Below are 15,386 nucleotides of genomic sequence, written 5' to 3'. Positions count from 1 at the left end.
GGGGTCACAACACTACAGTAGACAAATAAGGCTCTTAAATGATTGTCATACTTATTTCAGCTACAGTTACTTTCAATATCAAACCCATCAGCTGAACCACTGGATTCAATGAACTCATCAATATTTAGATGGATAAGTAAATGAATGGGTCATTACTTTTATGAGCAGTTTAATCTACTCATTAAATCAAAATGATAAAAAGTCAGAAGATTGAATGTAAAGCTGGGCAACAATTTCAAAAGAAATTTAATCAATTATTATATATTTAATGTATAATTTTTAAAGAAATTTAATCAATTATTACAACTTAACTAACCAGAATCCTTAACAAACTGAATTTTTCCCACATTTATTCATTAGCAAAGATGTAGATGGTAAGGAGATGCTAAAATCAGTCAAAATCAGTATTTATGTGTTATGCTGTCTATCCAACACAGCTCTTAGCACTATGAAGAATACAAAGATGTATAAAACATGGCTCTTAGAGTTAAGCTTTATACATATATAAGCTTTTACAATTTACCTGAGAAGACAAAACGCACATATATGGAATTATCTGGAAAGAACCGTGTTAAATTCTATGTAATTATTTTTTTCAAGTAGGTAGTTTAATTATTTTAGGGCTATTCTTTGTAATCCAAGCACCATTAAGTAAATAGATTTTCAATGCAAGTTCTTAGAATATACTCTGGAGTCAGTTAAGATTGAGTTCAATATATTATGGTTTTTTAGTAATATAACTGTACCACAAAGCATAAGATTTAGAGTAACAGACTTGGGTCATTATTTAATCCACAAACATCAAAGTTTACATCAGTTAAGAATTTTAGGCAAAAGTGATAGAGGAAAGCCAAATCATAGGCACCACACCTAGAAGGTTTTACAATCAACTCTTAGCAAACCTTCAAAGAAAGAATAATTCCTACTGTAAACAAATTCATGGAATTAAAAAAAGGAGGTGTTCCTGAACTAATTTTATGAGACTAGAATGATACTGATACCAAAACTACTCCTGGACAATAAAAAAATTTTAGGCAAACCTCACTTATGAAATGAGCTGTTAATATACCAAGTTAAATATTGTAGTATTTAACTAATCTTGCAATATCATGATCAAGTAGAGATTAACCCCAGGAATATAAGATAGCTCATCCTTAGAAATTCTATCAATGGGTTCTAGGTAAAGATGATGGATTAAACAAATGCATTTACTTTTATTATCTCTCAAGATCCCAGTAAAATGAGAGTAAAGAGGTTTTTTGATTTGTTTGCTTACTTATTGGGTTTTTCTTTCTTTTTTTAAAAATGTAATTACTCAGATAAGAACTGAAGGGGAAATACAACAATAAAATTATGGAAATTGGGAAGCAGATAGACAAGCAGTAACTAACTTAGCATACTGGAGAAACGTGAGCTTTAAGCAAACAGGAGAAAGCTGCGAGGCAACCAGATGTATATAATAGAACTGCCAAAAGCCTTCGAATCTGGGGCACCAGGAACCTCTGAAGATAGGGTGAAAGTAAAACTGAGTAACAAAAGATTATTTACGAATTCATTTAAGAAGAACCCTCCTCATATGGCCTCATAAATATAAATATAAATATGTCCTCATAAATATAAATATGTATATATTTAACATATATACAATGGAATATTCCTCAGCCATAAAAAGGAACAATATTGAGTTATTTGTAGTGAGGTGGATGGACCTAGAGTCTGTCATACAGAGTGAAGTAAGTTAGAAAGAGAAATACAAATACCATGTGCTAATGCATATATAGGGAATCTAAAAAAAATGGTACTGATGAACCTAGTGGCAGGGCAAGAATATAGACGCAGACGTAGAGAACAGACTTGAGGACACAGTGGGGGAAGGGGAAGCTGGGACGAAGTGAGAGAGTAGCACTGACATATATATACTACCAAATGTAAAATAGCTAGTGGGAAGCTGCTGCATAGCACAGGGAGATCAGCTCAGTGCTTTTTGATGACCTAGAGGTGTGGGATAGGGAGGCTGGGGGGAAAGCTCAAGAGGGAGGGGATATGGGGATATATGTATACATATAACTAATTCACTTTGTTGTACAGCAGAAACTAACACAACATTGTAAAGCAATTATACCCCAATAAAGACGTAAAAAAAATAAAAAGAAGAACCCTCTTCAATCACACAACCAGAGTACTTCCCAACTTCCCACCAAACTGGGCAGGAGACTGAAAGCTTACTCTCTAGAGAGAGAAAAATTGGTTTCTGGGCTGAGGAACACCAGACAGAGTGAGGGCGCGGTTATAGTAAGGGAAAAAAGATTATTAACTAAAGGTTTATATACTCAATGTTGAGATTTCTAGCCCTTTTTTTTTCTCATTTGGGCCTAGAATGTTAGTGGACAAGCCTTTATTCTTCAGTTGGGAGATGGAAGCATCCTTTTCTGCAGAATTTGACTAGCCCCAAGAGGAAAGACCTGAAAATATTGATTTTGGCATTCCTTAATGAAATGGCCCAGCCAGATGACTGTAGAGTGAACCAACATTTGACAAGACACACACACACTCTCAGAGCTTCTAGGCAGCCTTTTTAAAATATACAATTCCATGGTTTTTAGTATATTCACAGCATTATGCCACCACAACCACTGTTTGCAGAACATTTTCTTCACCCCAGAAGGAAGCCCTGTACCCATTAGCAGTCACTCCCCATTGTCCCTCCCCCAAACTGGCAACCACTAATCTACTCTTTGTCTTTATGACTTTTCCTGTTCTAGGCATTTCAAATGAATGGAATCATACAAATTTTAAAAATTCTTTCACTTAGCATACTGTTTTCAAAGTTCATCCAGTATTTCCTTCATTTTTATGGCTGAATAATATTCCATTGTATGGGTATACCACATTTACTTACCCATTCATCAGTTGATGAAGATTTGGGTTGTTTGGCTATTGTGAATACTGCATTATTATGAATAATGGTATGAACATTTGTGTACAAGTTATTTTTGTGGGCATATGTTTTCAATTATCTTCAGATATATTCAAGAGAGTGGGACCCAGGTAAAATACAAAGTCTTAGGATTCAGAGGGGCTTTGCTGTTTTCCATGTCCACACTAGAATCCAGAAAATATTGGAACAAAATCTTCAAAGTTCTGAGAAAAAAAGTTTTTCAGTCTTCAGTCAGGTTATTGGTTGGTGTGAGAGTAGCATGTAGACATTTTTTTTTTTTAAATCTTTTATTTATTTATTTATGACTGTGTTGAGTCTTCGTTTCTGTGTGAGGGCTTTCTCTAGTTGCGGCAAGTGGGGACCACTCTTCATCGTGGTGCGCGGGCCTCTCACCATCGCGGCCTCTCTTGTTGCGGAGCACAGGCTCCAGACGCGCAGGCTCAGTAATTGTGGCTCACGGGCCCAGTTGCTCCGTGGCATGTGGGATCTTCCCAGACCAGGGCTCGAACCCGTGTCCCCTCCATTGGCAGGCAGATTCTCAACCACTGCGCCACCAGGGAAGCCCAACATGTAGACATTTTTAGACAAGCATGTTTTAAACAATAAATTACCTCCCAAGCACCCTTTCTCAAGAAGTTATTGGAAAACGTGCTCTACCAAAGTGAGGGGATAAAACAAAAAAAGTGAAGATGGGAAAAGGAAATAGGATATCCAACCAAAAGGACAAGCAAAGGGAATCACCATAGTGAGGGTGAAGAGAGATTCCAAGATGACAACTGTATCCCAGGCAAAGAGAACACCCAGCAGAGACCGGGGCAAGTCCAAAGGCTCCAGGAGACATCTCTTCAAGAAGACAGAATATCTGCCATATCAGAATATATTGAGAAGAGACTGAGGTTAAATTAGTGATAAATATATCGAAACTAGCAAATAAAATAAGGTAATTACGAGCTCTGGGGAATAAATATCTGTTTCTATGGTGGAACTCTAACTGATACAGATTTTGGTAACTATAATCCTTGTAGAAGAACAGAATCATAAGAATGAATTGCCTAAATTGGTTCAGAGTTTTCTTGAATTGGGTCTCTAATTTGATTCGATTTAAAATATTAAAGGGTATCCAGTAGTAAAGAGGGCATTCGTAGTCCACAGGGTGAAGTGGCAATAAAGATATGCAAAATATCACCATTGACTACTCCTAAGCAAATACCTATAAAACTTGAGGTTCTAGGTGACTATGTAGTTGATAACTTAGAACATTTTAGTCAAACTAAGGAGTATAATGAGATTCACTGGTTGCTCCTAACTACACTAGAGAAAATGGGCAAAGAAAAGGATGAGCTCAGGGCTTCAAAATCCCAGCTCAAGCTCTGCTTAAATGACCTGAAAATCTCTGTATCCGATCTCAAAACAAAACAAAACAAAACACCTTATTTCCTATAGCCGCAAGACCTAGATTTCTGAAAACTAAACCCAGAGTTTCATCCTGAAAATGGCTGAATTACAGTGCAAATTGAATTTTCAGTCTCACCAAGTATCTTCTGTTAAAGTGAAGGCATTGATCGCTAAGGAATGGGGGTCCTGACAATTAGAATAAGGACGTTTGGAAAGATCCCAATGAAGCTGAGGACACAGAACTTTTTTTTTTTTTTAATTTTTTAATTTAATTTATTTTTTTATACAGCAGGTCCTTATTACTCATCCATTTTATACACATCAGTGTATACATGTCAATCCCAATCGCCCAATTCATCACACCACCACCCCCAGCCCCCACTGCTTTCCCCCCTTGGTGTCCATACGTTTGTTCTCTACATCTGTGTCTCAATTTCTGCCCTGCAAACCGGTTCATCTGTACCATTTTTCTAGGTTCCACATATATGCACTAACATACGATATTTGTTTTTCTCTTTCTGACTTACTTCACTCTGTATGACAGTCTCTAGATGCATCCACGTCTCTATGGATGACCCAATTTCGTTCCATTTTATGGCTGAGTAATATTCCAGTGTATATATGTACCACATCTTCTTTATCCGGTCGTCTGTCGGTGGGCATGTAGGCTGCTTCCATTACCTGGCTATTGTAAATAGTGCTGCAATGAACATTGGGGTGCATGTGTCTTTTTGAATTATGGTTTTCTCTGGTATATGCCCAGTAGTGGGATTCCTGGATCATATGGTAATTCAACTTTTAGTTTTTTTTTGTTTTTTTTGTTTTTTTTAAACATCTTTATTGAAGTATAATTGCCTTACAATGGTGTGTTAGCTTCTGCTTTATAACAAAGTGAATCAGTTATACACATACAATATGTTCCCATATCTCTTCCCTCTTGCATCTCCCTCCCTCCCACCCTCCCCATCCCACCCCTCTAGGTGGTCACAAAGCACCGAGCTGATCTCCCTGTGCTATGTGGCTGCTTCCCACTAGCTATCTATTTTACATTTGGTAGTGTATATATGTCCATGACACTCTCTTACCCTGTCACATTTCACCCCACCCCCTCCCCATATCCTCAAGTCCATTCTCTGGTAGCTCTGTGTCTTTATTCCCGTCTTGCCACTAGGTCCTTCATGGCTTTTTTTTTTTCCTTAGATTCCGTATATATGTGTTAGCATACTGTATTTGTTTTTCTCTTTCTGACTTACTTCACTCTGTATGACAGACTCTAACTCCATCCACCTCATTACAAATACCTCCATTTCATTTCTTTTTATGGCTGAGTAATATTCCATTGTATATATGTGCCACATCTTCTTTATCCATTCATCTGTCGATGGACGTTTAGGTTGCTTCCATGTCCTGGCTATTGTAAATAGAGCTGCAATGAACATTTTGGTACATGACTCTTTTTGAACTATGGTTTTCTCAGGGTATATGCCCAGTAGTGGGATTGCTGGGTCGTATGGTAGTTCTATTTGTAGTTTTTTAAGGAACCTCCATACTGTTCTCCATAGTGGCTGTATCAATTTACATTCCCACCAACAGTGCAAGAGTGTTCCCTTTCCTCCACACCCTCGCCAGCATTTATTGTTTCTAGATTTTTTGATGATGGCCATTCTGATCGGTGTGAGATGATATCTCATTGTAGTTTTGATTTGCATTTCTCTAATGATTAATGATGTTGAGCATTCTTTCATGTGTCTGTTGGCAATCTGTATATCTTCTTTGGAGAAATGTCTATTTAGGTCTTCTGCCCATTTTTGGATTGGGTTGTTCGTTTTTTTGTTATTGAGCTGCATGAGCTGCTTGTAAATCTTGGAGATTAATCCTTTGTCAGTTGCTTCATTTGCAAATATTTTCTCCCATTCTGAGGGTTGTCTTTTGGTCTTGTTTATGGTTTCCTTTGCTGTGCAAAAGCTTTTAAGTTTCATTAGGTCCCATTTGTTTATTTGTGTTCTTATTTCCATTTCTCTGGGAGCTGGGTCAAAAAGAATCTTGCTGTGATGTATGTCATAGAGTGTTCTGCCTATGTTTTCCTCTAAGAGTTTGATAGTGTCTGGCCTTACATTTAGGTCTTTAATCCATTTTGAGTTTATTTTTGTGCATGGTGTCAGGGAGTGTTCTAATTTCATACTTTTACATGTATCTGTCCAATTTTCCCAGCACCACTTACTGAAGAGGCTGTCTTTTCTCCACTGTATATTCTTGCCTCCTTTATCAAAGATAAGGTGACCATATGTGTGTGGGTTTATCTCTGGGCTTTCTATCCTGTTCCATTGATCTATATTTCTGTTTTTGTGCCAGTACCAAACTGTCTTGATTACTGAAGCTTTGTAATATAGTCTGAAGTCAGGGAGCCTGATTCCCCCAGCTCCATTTTTCGTTCTCAAGATTGCTTTGGCTATTCGGGGTCTTTTGTGTTTCCATACAAATTGTGAAATTTTTTGTTCTAGTTCTGTGAAAAATGCCAGTGGTAGTTTGATAGGGATTGCATTGAATCTGTAGATTGCTTTGGGTAGTAGAGTCATTTTCACAATGTTGATTCTTCCAATCCAGGAACATGGTATATCTCTCCATCTATTTGTATCATCTTTAATTTCTTTCATCAGTGTCTTATAATTTTCTGCATACAGGTCTTTTGTCTCCTTAGGTAGGTTTATTCCTAGATATTTTATTCTTTTTGTTGCAATGGTAAACGGGAGTGTTTTCTTAATTTCACTTTCAGATTTTTCGTCATTAGTGTATAGAAATGCAAGAGATTTCTGTGCATTAATTTTGTATCCTGCTACTTTACCAAATTCATTGATTAGCTCTAGGAGTTTTCTGGTAGCATCTTTAGGATTCTCTATGTATAGTATCATGTCATCTGCAAATAGTGACAGCTTTACTTCTTCTTTTCCGATTTGGATTCCTTTTATTTCTTTGTCTTCTCTGATTGCTGTGGCTAACACTTCCAAAACTATGTTGAATAATAGTGGTGAGAGTGGGCAACCTTGTCTCGTTCCTGATCTTAGAGGAAATGCTTTCAGTTTTTCACCATTGAGAATGTTGTTTGCTGTGGGTTTGTCATATATGGCCTTTATTATGTTGAGGTAGGTTCCCTCTGTGCCCACTCTCTGGAGAGTTTTTATCAGAAATGGGTGTTGAATTTTGTCAAAAGCTTTTTCTGCATCTATTGAGATGTTCATATGGTTTTTATTCTTCAATTTGTTAATATGGTTTATCACATTGATTGATTTACATATATTGAAGAATCCTTGCATCCCTGGGATAAATCCCACTTGGTCATGGTGTATGATCCTTTTCATGTGTTGTTGGATTCTGTTTGCTAGTATTTTGTTGAGGATTTTTGCATCTATATTCATCAGTGATATTGGTCTGTAATTTTCTTTTTTTGTAGTATCTTTGTCTGGTTTTGGTATCAGGGTGATGCTGGCCTCATAGAATGAGTTTGGGAGTGTTCCTTCCTCCGCACATTTTTGGTAGAGTTTGAGAAGGATTGGTGTTAGCTCTTCTCCAAATGTTTGATAGAATTCTCCTGTGAAGCCATCTGGTCCTGGACTTTTGTTTGTTGGAAGATATTTAATCACAGTCTCAATTTCATTACTTGTGATTGGTCTGTTCATATTTTCTATTTCTTCCTGGTTCAGTCTTGGAAGGTTATACCTTTCTAAGAATTTGTTCATTCCTTCCACGTTGTCCATTTTATTGGCATAGAGTTGCTTGCAGTAGTCTCTTAGGATGCTTTGTATTTCTGTGGTGTCTGTTGTAACTTCTCCTTTTTCATTTCTAATTTTATCGATTTGAGTCCTCTCCCTCTTTTTCTTGAAGAGCCTGGCTAATGGTTTATCAATTTTGTTTATCTTCTCAAAGAACCAGCTTTTAGTTTTATTGATCCTTGCTATTGTTTTCTTTGTTTCTATTTCATTTATTTCTGCTCTGATCTTTATGATTTCTTTCCTTCTGGTAACTTTGGGTTTTGTTTGTTCTTCTTTCTCTAGTTCCTTTAGGTGTAAGGTTAGATTGTTTATTTGAGATTTTTCTTGTTTCTTGAGGTAGGCTTATATAGCTATAAACTTCCGTCTTAGAACTGCTTTTGATGCATCCCATCGGTTTTGGGTTGTCGTGTTTTCATTGTCATTTGTCTCTAGGTATTTTTTGATTTCTTCTGATTTCTTCAGTGATCTCTTGGTTATTTAGTAACGTATTGTTTAGCCTCCATGTGTTTCTGTTTTTTACGGTTTTTTCCCTGTAATTCATTTCTAATCTCATAGTGTTGTGGTCAGAAAAGATGCTTGATAAGATTTCAATTTTCTTAAATTTACTGTGGCTTGATTTGTGACCCAAGATGTGATCTATCCTGGAGAATGTTCCATGCGCACTTGAGAAGAAAGTGTAATCTGCTGTTTCTGGATGGAATGTCCTATAAATATCAATTAAATCTATCTGGTCTGTTGTGTCATTTAAAGCTTCTGTTTCCTTTTTTATTTTCATTTTGGATGATCTGTCCCTTGGTGTAAATGAGGTGTTAAAAGTCCCCCACAATTATTGTGTTACTGTTGATTTCCTCTTTTATAGCTGTTAGCAGTTGCCTTATGTATTGAGGTGCTCCTATGTTGGGTGCATATATGTTTATAATTGTTACATCTTCTTCTTGGATTGATCCCTTGATCATTATGTAGTGTCCTTTCTTCTCTCTTGTAACATTCTTTATTTTAAAGTCTATTTTATCTGATATGAGTATAGCTACTCCAGCTTTCTTTTGATTTCCATTTGCATGGAATATCTTTTTCCATCCCCTCACTTTCAGTCTGTATGTGTCCCTAGGTCTGAAGTGGGTCTCTTGTAGACAGCATATATATGGGTCTTGTTTTTGTATCCATTCAGCAAGCCTGTGTCTTTTGGTGGCAGCATTTAATCCATTCACGTTTAAGGTAATTATCGATATGTATGTTCCTATGACCATTTTCTTAATTGTTTGGGGTTTGTTTTTGTAGGTCCTTTTCTTTTCTTGTGTTTCCCACTTAGCGAAGTTCCTTCAGCATTTGTTGTAGAGCTGGTTTGATGGTGCTGAATTCTTTTAGCTTTTGCTTGTCTGTAAAGCTTTTGATTTCTCCATCGAATCTGAATGAGATCCTTGCCGGGTAGAGTAATCTTGGTTGTAGGTTCTTCCCTTTCATCACTTTAAGTATATCATGCTACTCCCTTCTGGCTTGTAGAGTTTCTGCTTAGAAATCAGCTGTTAACCTTATGGGAGTTCCCTTGTATATTATTTGTCATTTTCCCTTGCTGCTTTCAATAATTTTTCTTTGTCTTTAATTTTTGCCAGTTTGATTACTATGTGTCTCAGCGTGTTTCTCCTTGGGTTTATCCTGTATGGGACTCTGCACTTCCTGGACTTGGGTGGCTATTTCCTTTTGCATGTTAGGGAAGTTTTCGACTATAATCTCTTCAAATATTTTCTCTGGTCCTTTCTCTCTCTTCTCCTTCTAGGACCCTTATAATGCAAATATTGTTGCGTTTAATGTTGTCCCAGAGTTCTCTTAGGCTGTCTTCATTCCTTTTCATTCTTTTTTCTTTATTCTCTTCCACAGCAGTGAATTCCACCATTCTGTCTTCCATGTCACTTATCCGTTCTTCTGCCTCAGTTATTCTTCTATTGACTCCTTCTAGTGTAGTTTTCATTTCAGTTATTGTATTGTTCATCTCTGTTTGTTTGTTCTTTAATTCTTCTAGGTCTTTGTTAAACATTTCTTGCATCTTCTCGATCTTTGCCTCCATTCTTATTCCGAGGTCCTGGATCATCTTCACTATCATTATTCTGAATTCTTTTTCTGGAAGGTTGCCTATCTCCACTTCATTTAGTTGTTTTTCTGGGGTTTTATCTTTTTCCTTTATCTGGTACATAGCCTTCTGCCTTTTCATCTTGTCTATCTTTCTGTGAATGTGGTTTTTGTTCCACAGGCTGCAGGATTGTAGTTCTTCTTGCTTCTCGACACAGAACTTTTAAATTCTGCCAGTAGAAGCAACCCTGAAGAAACAGGAGGGAAGGGGGAAGGGCACAACCTTTGAAAGAATGACATAGCCCGAAGACATGTCATAAACGGATTAGAACCAAATGGGTCCAAGATGGTGGACAAGTAGAATTCCACTAGACCTTGAGCCTCAGTATTCGCTCATTGTAACACATCAGCAAGCTAAATGACACACCCACAGGCACCATGACAGTTCTAAGGCAACCATAAGGATCATAAAGTGGGCGGTGACCCAGTTCTTGGAAATCCCTGCCCCTTCCCAAAATAGCTGGAATACTCCTCCCACTCATTAGCCTATGAAATTACCCACCACTCTAAAAACTGACAACCCCATACCATGGTGCCTTTCTCACCTTCTGAGATGGCCCACACTCTGTGGAGTGTGTTTGTCCCAAGGCCGCTCTCGCCTTGCAAGATGGCCCACGCTGTGTCTGTGGAGCATGTTTCTCTCTAAATAAATCCACTTCTACCTATCACTTTGTCTCTCACTGAATTCTTTCTGCAGTGAGACATCAAGAACCTGAGCTTCATTAAGACCTGAAACCAGGTGTGTGATCTTAGTTGGAAGACTGTGGGTTTTGTCCAGGTTCGAGTCCCAATCTGAGGTGCACAGTTTCACTTCCACCCCTGCCTGTGGAGGTGAACCTTGCTTCATCTGAAGAACCTATAATGGCCTCTCCTGAAGTAGCTGCCTTGTAAATCACTGCTGATTCTCCTCAGGACCTACCACTGCCACTCCCTTTGCCTGTAGACCTAAAACAAGGCTCAAGTCCTAACAAGCCCTAGAGGGTGAGATATAGGTTTAAGAGAAGAGTCATTTCTCTACACAATACAAGAAGTGCATGAATTTTCCAATTTATAAGGACAGAAATCTGGGGAGTGGATATTAAGCATGTGGGCAAATGGTATAGGGAATATAAACTTAGATTAGGCCACATTTATTGATATGGGCCCCCTAAGCAAGAGATTCTGAATTCAGTCATTTAGCTTGAGGAGTGAAACAAAGGCTCTGGCAGTTTGTTTGGTTGATTAATACACAGACCAAAAGGTGTGCTACACTAAGTTAGGTTAAAATGCCACACCTGCCTTGGTATACTGTTGAGGAAGGAGTCAGAAGGCTTAAGAAGATTGAGATGTTAGAGTGGATTTGTCATGTAAGACCTCTCATCCATACTGGGAGAGTCCAGAAGAAAATTTTAATAATCCAGTAGATAGGATGACACATCTCTGCCTACCAGTCATCCTCTTTCCCCAGCCAATACTGTCATTGCTCAATAGGCTCATGAATACAGTGGGGGGCAGCGGGACGGAAGTTATACATGGGCTCAGCAGTATGGACTTCACTCTCCAAGGCTGACCTGGTTACAGCCACTGCTGAGTACCCAATCTGCCAGCAGCAGGAACCAACACAGAGTCCTCATTATAGCACCATTCCCCAGGTGATCTGCCCATTAACTGGTGGCAGGTTGATTACATTGAACCACTTCCATCATTGAAGAGGCAGCATTTTGTTTTTACTGGAATAGATACTTACTGTGGATATAAATTTGCCTCCCTGCATACAATGCTCTTTCCAAAACTACCACCTATGCACTTACAGAATGCCTTATCCACCATCATGGTATTCTGTACAGTATTGCTTCTAAGCAAGATACTAACTTCACAGTAAATGATGTGTGGTAATGGGCCCATACTCATGGACTTCACTGATCTTACCATGTTCCCCATCATCCTGAAGCAGCTGGCTTGATAGAATGATGGAATGAACTTTTAAAGACTCAGTTACAGTGCCAGCTAGGTGGCAATACCTTGCAAGACAGGAGCAAAGGTTCTCCAGAAAGCTATACATGTTCTGAATAAGCACCCAATATAAGGTGCTGTTTCTCTCATAGCCAAGACTCAGTGGTCCAGGAATCAAGGAGTAGGAATGGGAGTGGCACCATTCACTATTACTCCTAGTAATCCACTGGCAAAATTTTTGCTTCCTGTTCCTAAGACCTTATGGTCACAAGGTCTTAGTCTCAGTGAGAAGAATGCTTCTACCAGGAAACCAAACAGTGATTTCATTGAACTAAAAGTTAAGACTGCCACTCAGCCACCTTAGGCTTCCCATGCTTCTGAATCAACGGGAAAAGAGGGTTGTTACTATACTTGTGGGGACAATCGATCCTGATCACCAAAGGGAAATTGGGCTGCTACCACAAAATGGAGGTAAGGAAGAATACGGCTAGAATACCGGAGATCCCTTAGGGTATCTATTAGTACTATCATGTCCTGTGATTAATGCCAATGGAAAACTACAACAACCCAATTCAAGCAGGATTTCTAATGGTCCAGAACCTTCAGAAATGAACATTTGGTTCACCCAACAAGGCAAACATAACTATTTGAAGTGCTTGCTGAGGACAAAGGGGAATATGGAATGGGTAGTGGAAGAAGGTAGTTATAAATATCAGCTAAAACCGTGTGACCACTACTGAAACGAAGCTTGTAACAGTTAAGAGTATTTTTATATATATAATAGTTTTATTCCCTCTCTTATCCCCTATCATCTCATATGTGTTAATACTATTTAACTTTATATCATAATATTTAAGTTACAGAATATCAGGGAGAAAAGTGAAATTCACTCAATGATTTTGCATTTTTATCTAGGGAAATAGTTGGTGAATTTTAACTTGTATTCAGGATAGTTGAATCTTATTAATCAGACCTATGACCTTGTTATTGTCTTGGAGATTAAGTGTCAGTTGAAGGAGATGTGTATGGGTGCCAAGTTGACAAAAGGTGGACCATGATGTCAGTGCCTAGGCTATAGTTCCCAGTTATTCAATCAAATGCTAATCTAGGTATTGCTGTAAAGGTATTTTGTAGATGTCATTGATATTGACAATCAGTTGACTTAAGGAGGTTATGTCCAATAATCTGGGTGGGCCTAATCCAATCAGTTGAAAGGCCTTAAGAGCAGAACTGAGGCTTCCCTGAGCAAGAAGAAATTCCATTTATGGATTGCAGTGTCAGCTCCTGTCCAAGAGTTTCCAGTCTGCCTTTCCTGATAGCCTGCCCTATAGATTTTTTTTTTTTTTTTTTTTTTTGGCTGCGTTAGGTCTTTGTTGCTGTGCGTGGGCTTTCTCTAGTTGCGGCGAGTGGGGGCTACTCTTCATTGCGGTGCGTGGGCTTCTCATTGCGGTGGCTTCTCTTGTTGCCAAGCATGGGCTCTAGGTGCACGGGCTTCAGTAGTTGTGGCCTGCGGGCTCTAGAGAGCAGGCTCAGTAGTTGTGGCACATGGGCTTAGTTGCTCCGTGGCATGTGGGATCTTCCTGGACCAGGGCTCAAACTAGTGTCACCTGCATTGGCAGGCGGATTCTTAACCACTGCGCCATCAGGGAAATCCTGCCCTATAGATTTGAACTTGCCTAGTCAGCTTCCACAATGGCTGACTAGCCAATATCATTATTATTATATGATAATATACTATGTTTTATATATATAATATATATAAAGAGATTTATTGCAAAGAGTAGGTTTATATATGAGATATATAGGTATCTACATCTATCTATGTATTATTTCCTATTGGTTTTGTTTCTCTGTTGGAATCCTGTTAGTGTTTTTTAAAGAGAATTTTTCTGTCTTGGGTTTAATTTGCAGCAAATGATCTGAGAGAAATGTTTGTTTTTTTGATTGCTAAAAGTTTGCTTCATAATGTTGTAAAGAAGGTAACAACTTTTCAAAACAAAGCAGGGCTACCAGAAAAGGATAAGGGCTGTTAAATTTTTCAGCTTCTTTTATTACTAAGAAGCCAGGAAAACATCTTTGGTTTATTGGCAAAGTCCTTTTAAAACATTTTGAAATTATCCTCAATTCCCTGAAGAAAAAGACTTCTTTCTTTTTCAGATATCTTTCAAATTTCAAAAATACCAGAAAACCCCATGCCTATAGTCACTTAAAATCCTGTTGTTTGGGGGAATTCCCTGGCGGTCCAGTGGTTAGGACTTGGTGCTTCCAATGCAGGGGCACTAGTTCAATCCCTGGTCGGGGAACTAAGATCCCACATGCCACATAGCACGGCAAAAAAAAAAAAAAAAAAAAAAAAACTCCTACTGTTCTTTTTAAAAAATTGTAAAAAAAGTATGAAAGATTCCTTCTGCTTTCTTCAACCCACTCTCCACTGATAATCACTGTTTTGTATTAATTCTTAAAAAATTTTAATATGCTTATACACACACATTCGATTTGTTAAATAAAATGTTTAAATTAAAAATCTATAAATACCTAACAGCCTTATCATGAATAATTTTCCCAGGTATGTAAGTACATGCCTAACTTATTACTTTTTGAAAGTTAGGGTCATATCCGTTTTAAGGATACTCCATAATTTGGTTAACGGTTTCCATATTGATAGACCCAGCCTCTTTTATTCATCTTTATATCACTGATCCCAAGCACAATATCCACTACATAGTAGGCCCAGAGTAAATACCTGTTTACTAAATGAAGAGCAATGAGTATGTATCTCTTTTCTGACATCAGTGATCTTGCACTGGAGAGTGTAAAACTGAACAAACAAGTCCCATCTAAAACTGCCCAGGGTTGCTGCAAAACTACTCTAACTCAGCTCTTCCACCATGACTATGACCTCCAACCTCACAAAAGCATTACAGAAATCAACTCTGTCTCAAAAGAGATCAAAAAATTCTTTTCATTATTATTGAAACATAACTTCCCCTCAAACACAAAACAGCAGGAAATACTAATTTAATGTGGTAAGAAAACAAGAATTGAGTTATGAATATGTTGCACGGCAGACTCTGAAATGACAAATGGTGGAGTCACCCTTTTTGAATAAAATTAACGTCCCTTATTTCTCATTCAAAAAGCAAGTGAGAAAACCGTCATGTGTCTCTTTTTAAAAACTTTTTAAAAAAGGAAATACTGCCACTGTGCTGTTTTTATTAATTTAGCCTGTT

This window comes from Balaenoptera physalus (genome assembly GCF_965194825.1).
Source record: "Balaenoptera physalus genome assembly, chromosome: 6".
Taxonomy (NCBI): domain Eukaryota; kingdom Metazoa; phylum Chordata; class Mammalia; order Artiodactyla; family Balaenopteridae; genus Balaenoptera; species Balaenoptera physalus.
This window is presented reverse-complemented; position numbering follows the sequence as displayed.